This window comes from Triturus cristatus, chromosome 1_1, assembly GCF_964204655.1.
Source record: "Triturus cristatus chromosome 1_1, aTriCri1.1, whole genome shotgun sequence".
In the NCBI taxonomy this organism is placed as follows: domain Eukaryota; kingdom Metazoa; phylum Chordata; class Amphibia; order Caudata; family Salamandridae; genus Triturus; species Triturus cristatus.
The window spans coordinates 874,733,550-874,743,688 of record NC_140579.1 but is presented as its reverse complement, the minus strand read 5'-3'; positions in this window follow the sequence as shown (position 1 = coordinate 874,743,688).

Sequence of the window (10,139 nt, the reverse complement as noted above, 5' to 3'; positions counted from 1 at the left end):
CGGGGAAATCTCCACGCCGGGGATTCCCTTTTTAAATGGATCGCAGCTCCGTGCTGCAACTAAAATTGGAAGCGCTGCTCCTCAGCTGCGGAGAGCAAAGCGTTCTTTAAAAATAAATGCCAAACGCTCCCAAGGCGCTAGAGTCAAAGTCCAGGGTCAGAAATGGAGCGCTTTTCCCCGCAATGAAGAGCCAAGCGCTCTTCCCAAATAAAAGGCAAAGGTCAGGGGGCACAAGGCTGGGCTCAGGCAGGCCAGCACACAGGGCCCTTCAGCAGGGAGGCAGTCCCTAGTGGCGGTTCCTCCTGGAGCGCAGCAGCAGCAGCCCCCAGCGTCAGTCCCAGCACAGCAGAACCCATACATGGGGTCACAGCCCCTTTTTATACACACATTTCCCTTGTTACAAACTGTAGGGCAGGGGGAGAACCAGTTACAACTGGTTCTGGAGCACTTTGTTTTGCTCAGCCCCTCTCCCTATTCACAGGACAGGCTAGGGACATCAGACGCACCACTGGAGGTGGAGCCAGCATTGTGTAGGGAAGGCACAGCCCTATTCAGGTCCCAGGTGCAACTCCTCCCTCCCATCTACATGCAGATCTCTCCATTCACCACCGGGCAGACCCATCCTGGCTCCTGGAATTCCCCACACCATCCAGCGCCTGTCAGTCACAAGCCAGATATGCACTCCACATCAGGCAGGCAGACACACAGTGCACAGAAATGCCAACTCCTAGAAGTGGCACTTGTCTTATAGCTATAATAAATCTGCACACATCATTGCGCAGCATTTATTCTTACGAGTTCGCACATACTAAACTTGACCCTGCACTCCTCTCACATCAGGAATTACCATGGACACACATATCTCCCATGCATTCCTATGGGAGGGCAGGCCAGTCTCACTAAATGCAACACAGAGCGCACGCACTTTACACTGGGACACAGTGCTAAAGTGCCTAGAGGCCTAAAACCACTAACACCACATAGGGACAAAGGATAAGATAAATGCAAAACGTTTAGGGGTGAACCTGCCAAAAGGGCCAGGTCCAACACGACCCCCTTCCAGCTAAAATGCAGGGTAGACCAATCATTCCCTTGATGGGCTTCCCTGCTTTCAGGCGAGAAAACATGGACGCGGGCCCGCACTGCCGGGACACCCTCCGGTTCTACGCCCCTCTGAACCTTCGGTAAAAGCTCTCTGGACCAACTGGGCTACCCCACTGGTATTCCCTAGCTGTCCGTGGCCAGGACCAGGCCCCAGGCCACCCAGATGCCACTGGTCCTTGCCCATCCACAGAGTGAGGGGTAGTAACCCCTGGCACATAGTAACCATTCTCCACTCTTCCCCTCATCAGGGCAGTTCTAAACTGCCACTGATCCTCCAGCCTAGGGTCTGTACCCTCAAGCTGACCAAAAGTCACGGGCGAGGCTCTCCTCCCCCTACCTCTTCTTCTAGGGTTCCGTCCTCTCCTCCTATGAGAGGCACCTTCATAACACAACTCTCCCGCCAGTTCAGGACCTCTTTCCAAGAACTGGTCTCCCAACCTAGGGTTTAACACCTCAGGTTGCACGGGGGTCAGAGGCGAGGACTCCCTTCCTCTGCACCCCCTTCCAGAGTCTGGCACCCTCCCAACTGGAGTGGTGTCCCTATCAGCTACATCGGTCAGGACACTGCTTACAGTTGTCCTTCCCTCCAGGTCAGGAAACACCTGAACCTGGCCTCCCAACCCGGGGACGGTACCCTTTGGTTGAACAATTGCCTGGCGAACCAAGACTTCCTGGGGAGTACCTATACCCCCCCCCCCCCCTTGAGGGTTACACATAGCTAATGTGTCATGTGACAGTCTGCCTGGCGCAGTGCTCACGACCTCCTGTCCCTCTGACAGTGTGTGAAGATGCCCCAGGACAGACGTGGTGTCACCATGGTCACTCCAAGGGAACTCAGCCCTACCGGCCGGTCCCTGACCCACTGGCTCTTCCATTGGGGAACACAGCCCCCTGTCACCCCTCTCTCTGGACTTCTGTACCCTCCCAACTGGAGTGGCACTGCCAGACACCAGAACTGATGGAGGCCTGCTTACAGGCACTCCCATCTCAGCCAACACGGGGAGACTCCCCTCCACGGACGGTCCACCCAGACATACTAGGTTCCCTACCTGGTGTTCCCTCACGGAACCATCCAGTCCTTGAGACTGAGGTTGGGGCACTTCGGGACACGACCCAGTCTCACTCCCACTCCTGCAAGACAGGAGGTGAGGCCCTACAACCTCCTCACTATCAGGGGACCTAGCTGGGCTACTCTGACCCACTTCCACCACACAGGACTGGAAGATACCTGAGCCACTACTTTTGGAATCACTCTCCCATGCCTCATCGGAAACTTGGGAACTTTCCCAGTGGTCTGCTTCCATTGTAAATTCCAATAGATCAGAACTCCCACTCTCCAACAGGTGTTGGCGCAACCCTGGCACACATCAACTGAGCATGTGCTCTCTGATCACCAAATCGAACAGTTCATGAAAATCAGTTTCCGTATTAACCGTCACCCAGTCAGCCAGCGCATCATTACACACATCCGAAAAATCCGCCCAAGACTGGTGAGACAGTTTCTTACTGCCCCTGAACTTCAACCTATACTCCTCTTCTTGGGAACAAGGTACCATACTTTGGGAACTGGGAACGGGACTTTGTGCACTGGACTCTATATCACTGCCACCACTGGATCCCACCCTTACTGGTGAATCCAGAAAACCACAACTGCGCTCAGGGGATAATCTACCCTCCAGAGCTAATTTCTTCCTTGCGAAAGCCCTGTCAGCCTCCGCCATCCTCTCCTGCGCAAGGACCCTTTCGGTCTCTAGCTTTTGCTCTTAAAGGCCCAACGCTTTGAGACTCAACTCTTGATCTAATAACGCCTTTTTCTCCTCTAAGGCTAACTTCCTATGCTCCAACTCCAATCTCTGAGCTTCCATGTGCTCATAGCTCTCCTTCTGGAGTTTCTCTAAAGCCAGCTGATGCTCCCTTTCTTCCCTCCTATCTACCCACTCCTCTGGGGACAGGGAAAGGGATGGGGTGTGGCCCCCGACACTGCACCCAGCAAGGGACTCCCTATCCATGGGGTCTTCACTATCTTCTGGCGTCCCTGTCCTGTCACTTTCTTCCTCCTCTTCAGATTCTTCAGGGCTCCCCTCAGACCCAACAACCTTTTGGTGTGCGGCCCGGGCCCTCTCCCCCTCACTGCGCTCACGTTCCCATTCATCCTTCTGCCATTGGATCAGGTTTTCCCTAAGTTTTGACTGGGAGTGTGACCCACTCACTGCTATATCTCTCTCCTCACAAAACTCAACCAACTCCCCCATACTGTATCTAAACAGACCACAGAAATTAAAAGCAGACTCCATTTTGGCAGGACGCTCAGGGACACGTGCAACATAAGGGACCTAGGTGTCTGAGCTGAAGCAAAAGTACACAATTCAAAAAAATGACCCTTTTAAGAAAAAAAAAAAAATTAAAATAAAAACTCAGAACAATAATACCCAAACTCGTGATTATCTAAATGCAGAGTTTTGTAGTGCAGCCAGTTGTCGCTGTGGTACTGCGCAAACGCAAGTCCTATCCCACCGCCTAAACGTGGCAGCTGCCCACTACTTGCTGGGCAGCTGTAAAATCAACCAGATGGACACAGGCAGTCACTGTCCCCCACTGGGAATCTAACAGAATAAATGTGGCCCCAAACGTTGCAGCTGCCTGCGCTCTCGCAGGGCAGCTGGGGAAATTTGCACAAAACCAAGCTTTGGCGCTCCTGGCACTTCTTGAGCCCCTACTGGGGCTTCTCAACCCAATCTGCCCCCCAAGTTGCAGTGGCCCGCTACGGCAGCGCCACTGAGGGAAACTTGGCCCCAGCCCTGGGGACAGATTAGTCCTCACGTCGGAGCCACGCTCTGGAGACTCGGAAAACAAATGCCCCCGACATTGCAGCTGCCCTCTGACAAGAGGGGCAGCTGTGAGCACTGACAACGTGCCCCGTGGCGGGCACCGACCCGGTGCGTGTGAGTCCCATTCGGGGGACTCTTAAGTAAAAAGAAGAAATGTCTCCCAACATTGGAGTGCCCTGGCTCTGCCAATGGGAGATTCCCCCCTCGTATGGGCTGTAGAAAAATGCGGCCGTGGTCCCTTCCCAGCCCTCACTCACCGGGACTGTCCGGGGACGCTCCTCTCCTTCTTGTCGGTAGGTGGGGTAGGCTCCCGCCGAACCTCAGGCTCTGCTTCCTCTTGCTTCGGGGCCGTCCGCGAGGCTCCCACCGTCACAAGGGAGCCCCGCTAGGACCAGCAACACCTCTCTGCTTCCGGCTCTTCCTTGGCACGGGAGCGTGGGGTAGGCTCCCGTCCGCTCCCTCTCTCAGTACCGCGGGGCTCCCTCACGCTCACGGGAGCCCTGCTCGAACCTCCGGGTTGTTGTCTCGTGCCCCTTCCACAACTGAGGCTTGCACAGTTCGACTTCCGTGTCACCGCGGGCAGCGCGGCGGCCCTCAGGGTTTTCAGTGACTCCTTCTCCTGGCAGCAGTACGGGGTAGGCTCCCGTTCCAAGGCACAAAACTGTGGGGTGGGCACCCGCTCTTTCTCGCAAACCGCGGGGTGGGCACCCGCCGCTCTTCACCTTACCATAAAGCGGGGTAGGCTCCCGCTGAAAACCGGCAAAACGCCGGGTGGGCACCCGCCATTAACAAAAGGCACCAAAAGCGGGGAAATCTGCACGCCGGGGATTCCCTTTTTAAAAGGCTTGCAGCTCCGTGCTGCAACTAAAATTTGAAGCTCTGCTCCTCAGCTGCAGAGAGCAAAGCGCTCTTCAAAAATAAATGCCAAAGGCTCCCAAGGCGCTAGAGTCAAAGTCCAGGGTCAGAAATGGAGCGCTTTTCCCCGCAATGAAGAGCCAAGCGCTCTTCCCAAATAAAAGGCAAAGGTCAGGGGGCACAAGGCTGGGCTCAGGCAGGCCAGCACACAGGGCCCTCCAGCAGGGAGGCAGTCCCTAGTGGCGGTTCCTCCTGGAGCAACACAACAAAAAGAGTCTGCGGGTCTAAGCCAAACATTCAAAAGGAAAAAAGTGACAGGTCAGCACATTCAAAAATGAAAAGAGTCCTCATGAAGAGGGCCAAGTCCCATCACCCACCGAAGTGGCATGCTTCATCATCTGGGACCTCCCATAACTACACCTGGTGTAGTTATAGAGCTGCTACTCCTTTGTTTACTGTAATAAGGAGGAGCTCCGGGATGTTTTGATTCCTGTAATTGGGAGGGTCGATAAACTCAGACTGAGAAAGCTGTCATAAGTGTGGTGAATCTAAATGCAGTGTGTAGAAGAAAGTGGTTTAAAATTGATCATCATTGGAAAATAAATTTTATTCTGTATCCAATGACACCAAACTAAAAACAGCAGAAATTGTGAGGGGAGCGTGTCCACAAACGTTATAGGGCCACGCCCTCGTGGGTCAACATGTTTCAGCCAACCTGTGTCTACCCAATGACTATGGCTTTCGTCAGGACCAAAAGGTAACACTACTGCAAGATCGTGAGTGACTAAAGAGTGAAATAAAAAGAACGATACAACCTACAGAAGTACCTACTTATCCGTGGATATGTGGCACCGTAGTGATGTGACTTAATCACCTGAAGGTAAAACAGAAACAATAGTACATGAATATGCTGAACAAAACTACTCTTTTTCTTTAAACTAATACAAATGTCTCGTACATAAACATTTGTCAAGCGTGCAGACTGCGTAGTCTCCTTACCCGCAAAAAGTCGGGGATGCACCTACACTCCTGGTTACAACTCAGGGCGTGAGGCAACGCTCTAGAAGACAAAGAGAAAGGGAGAAAAACTAGCTAATGCCAAATACAGCAGAAGACGGTACATTCAACTGTATGTGCACCAAGCTGTATACCTCTAAAGACTTAAAAACCCATCTACAGACAAAGATGTATCGACTAACTACAGAATGGAATAAGCCATGCTGCTACTGGGATGGGATGGAAAGCAGATTAACCAATACCGTTTAGCAGGCATGTTCATGACAAAAATGCTGATAAAGTTACACACATCAATCACGGGTGGCTCTAAGCCCCATCTTTATGGTAGAGTCAAGTGCAATTAAAGCATGTCCATGACAAAAATGCTGATAAAGTTACACACATCCATCACGGGTGGCTCTAAGCCCTATCTTAATGGTAGAGTCAAGTGCAAAGACCAAATAAGTGTGTACTAAGGTGTAGGGAGCTGGCTTACCTGTCCGTCGTTACCCCGGACTTTCTTCCTGGTTGTAACGAGCGTGACGGGGGCCTCGTAAGCCTGCCTTTCAACTGTGTGACGCTCCGGACAGCGAGCCAATCATCGCGTAGAGGCGCGATGACGTGGAACGTGCCCTGAGCGTGCGTGTGTATTCCAAAGGTTCATGGGAATCGTAGTTTGGGCAATAATCGAGGGCGCTCGTAACCTGAGCGATGTAATGCATCGGATAAAAAGTATCGCTAAAAGATACCATCTCTGCCCCACATTTCCCTGTTCTGAACAACAAAACCCTGAACTACACTTATTATGTTGACTGACCATGATTGACCAGGATGACCAGACAAATGAGGTTAGGACAAGGGTGCAGAGCGTGCAAAATGTAGTTTGAGCTATATGCAGCGCGCTCATAGCCTGAATGGCGTAATACCTCGAACAGAGGTATCCCTAGAAGATGTAATCTCGGCCCCATGTTTCTCCGTTTATGGTAGTACGGCCGGGGGAACAGACTAATCAAGTTTAACTACGGGTAGACAAGGTTAGGTTAGGACAAGGGTGCAGAGCGTGCAAGCTGTAGTTAGAGCTATATGTAGCGCGCTCATAGCCAGAATGGCGTAATACCTCGAACAGAGGTATCCCTAGAAGATACAATCTCGGCCCCATGTTTCTCCGTCTATGGTAGTACGACCAGGAGAACAGACTAATCAGGTTTAACTATGGGTAGACAAGGTGAATGCTTCTTGAGTTTATTGATAATGAGCGTCACCAAGCTCTAGTCGTCACGCAAGAGAATATCTTTCTCGCTGTGAAAATGTTGTATACTAGGGATACTTGACAACTCTGACTAGAGCGCCACTCGATTAAACTAGAGATGCTTGTCAGACTGGTGTGTTGTATCTAGAGACTCGACACAGAACACGACCCAAAAATAATGGGCCCCAGTACCAACAGAATGGGCTCAGACCCTAGAGTATTATAACGAAGTCCAAGGAATTGACTCGTTTAGCCCTGTCGTGTCACTTCTGAGTGTAAAAACCCAGCGTTGCTCCTTTCTGAATAGGAAAGTGGATATATCGGTCATGTGGGGCGGAATGAAAGGTTGTTCTAAAACCGTCCACCTAATGTCATCAGGACTATGCTTGTGTTCAACAAAGTGTCTGGTCATGCGGGTTGCCTGCCTTTGACATCTGATGGTGCTTTTGTGTTCCATTATCCTGAGTTTCACCTTCCTGGTGGTCATGCCCACGTACCTCAAGTTGCAGGGACAAGTGATCAAATAGATAACCCTCTCACTGTTGCAGTTAGTGTGTTTGATCTGCCTCCAGGGTTTGTTGGTCCCTATGTCTACTTCTGTAGTGTGTCTAGTGTTAGGGCAAGCAGCACAGTTGCCACATGCATGATGTCCTTGAACAGGAGGCAAATTCCACAGGGTGTTGGTCTTGATGATCGCTCTGTTCTTAGGGCGCGTGTGTACTAATGTGTCCCGCAGGTTAGTGCTCCTCTTGAACGAAAAAAGCGGGGGGCTAAGATGTATCTGTCCCACATTCAAAATGCGCCAGTTTTTTCGTATGATTTTTTGTAGTTGATTAGAATGGGTGCTGAACGTCTGCACACATGTCAATCTGTCCAAGGTGGCCTTGGGTACAGATGGTTCTAATAGGGCATCGCGATTATTATTGCTGGCCCGCTTGTATGATTGTTTGATCAATTTCGCAGGGTACTGCCTAGCCCTTAAATTCTTCGCAATTGAGCCCAGCAGCAGCAGCCCCCAGCATCAGGACCAGCACAGCAGAACCCATACATGGGGTCACAGCCCCTTTTTATACACACATTTCCCTTGTTACAAACTGTAAGGCAGGGGGAGAACCAGTTACAACTGGTTCTGGAGCACTTTGTTTTGCTCAGCCCCTCTCCCTATTCACAGGACAGGCTAGGGACATCAGACGCACCACTGGAGGTGGAGCAAGCATTGTGTAGGGAAGGCACAGCCCTATTCAGGTCCCAGGTGCAACTCCTCCCTCCCATCTACCTACAGATCTCTCCATTCACCACCGGGCAGACCCATCCTGGCTCCTGGAATTCCCCACACCATCCAGCCCTGTCAATCACAAGCCAGACATGCACTCCACATCAGGCAGGCAGACACACAGTACACAGAAATGCCAACTCCTAGAGGTGGCACTTGTCTTATAGTTATAATAAATCTGCGCACATCATTGCGCAGCATTTATTCTTACCAGTTCGCACGAACTAAACTTGACCCTGCACTCCTCTCACATCAGGAATTACCATGGACACACATATCCCCAATGCATTCCTATGGGAGGGCAGGCCAGTCTCACTAAATGCAACACAGAGCGCACGCACTTTACACTGAGACACAGTGCTAAAGTGCCTAGAGGCCTAAAACCACTAACGCCACATAGGGACAAAGGATAAGATAAATGCAAAAAGTTTAGGGGTGAACCTGCCAAAAGGGCCAGGTCCAACAGGGGGTCTGTGAGGTTTTTTAAGAAATGGGATCTTCTGCAATGACGTGCCCACCACGGCCCGGTTATGAAACAGCCAATGTTTCTCAGACTCAGAGCGGTTCCACTCTACTAAATTGTAAATGTAAATTGATACTTGTATAGCGCACTACTCACCCGCAAGGGTCTCAAGGCGCTTGTACGAATACCGCTGTGGAACCCATCCTGGCTTTCCCTGTGAGGCATCCACTCCTGGGCACCCCCAAGGTGGAGGCCAGGCATCCTTAGGCGAGGCGAGAATTATCAGGTCCATGGAATTTTTGAGCCCAAGACCCGCCGAGGCAGGGAATTGAACCCTGGTCCCGGGCTAGACCTCTGCATCAGGGTCTGCCGCTCTAATCATTGAGCCACACTTCTCCACAATCATGATGGCGCAGTTGTGCTGTGTAATAGTAGAGCTGAAGGTCAGGGATCCCTAGCCCACCTTCCCCCGGAGCAAGTAACTGATAACTTTCTTCATACGTGGCTTACGGCCTTGCCAAATGGATTGTGAGATCTCCATCTGTTGCCGGTGTAGCATACCCATAGGGGGTCGCAAAGGGAGTGTCTGAAATGAATAGAGGATCGTCGGCAAGACCGTCATCTTGATTGCCGCTAAAGGGGTCGATGTATGCCCATCAATTTTGACTGTCGTTGTTGGAAGGCAATAACAGTTTAACATTTTTGTCCTCATCTTTTTGCCAAGACCGACAAGCGACAATACCTGCTCAAGATACGGCCAAAGGACCCTGTCAAAGGCCTTCTCTGCATCTATCGTAAGGTGCATATACTCCCCCTGCATCTTTGAAGCCTTCTCGATGATATGCAGGACCCTCTTGGTGTTATCACTGGTCTGCCATTGGGGAATTAAGCCCTCCTGATCGGGATCTATCAGGCTTGGCATATAACCTGCCAGCCTGTGCGTTAGGACCCCTGTATATAGTTTCAAGTCTATATTAAGAAGTGAAATCGGGTAATAGGACCCGCAATAGTCTTGTCCTTCCTCGGCTTAGGGATGACAACAATTGCCTCCTCTAGCATTGAGGTCAGGATTTCCCCTAAGGTATCAAAGGTGTTAAAGAGTCGAGCCAGCAGAGGGGCTAATGTGGAACAAAATGTTTTATAAAAGGCTGCTGTGTACCATCCAGCCCAAGGGATTTGGCCGGTATAAGTCGCGAGATTGCCGCTATAACTTCCTCCACCTGTATGTCTCGCTCTAGATGTTTGGCTTGTTCTGGGGTTAATGTGAAGAGATGTGCCTCTGGCAAGTGAGCGGCCCTATCTGTGTCATCCAGCGCCTGTTCAGAGTATAGCTGAGCATAAAATTCTCGGAAGGTCTCAGCTATTGCTGAT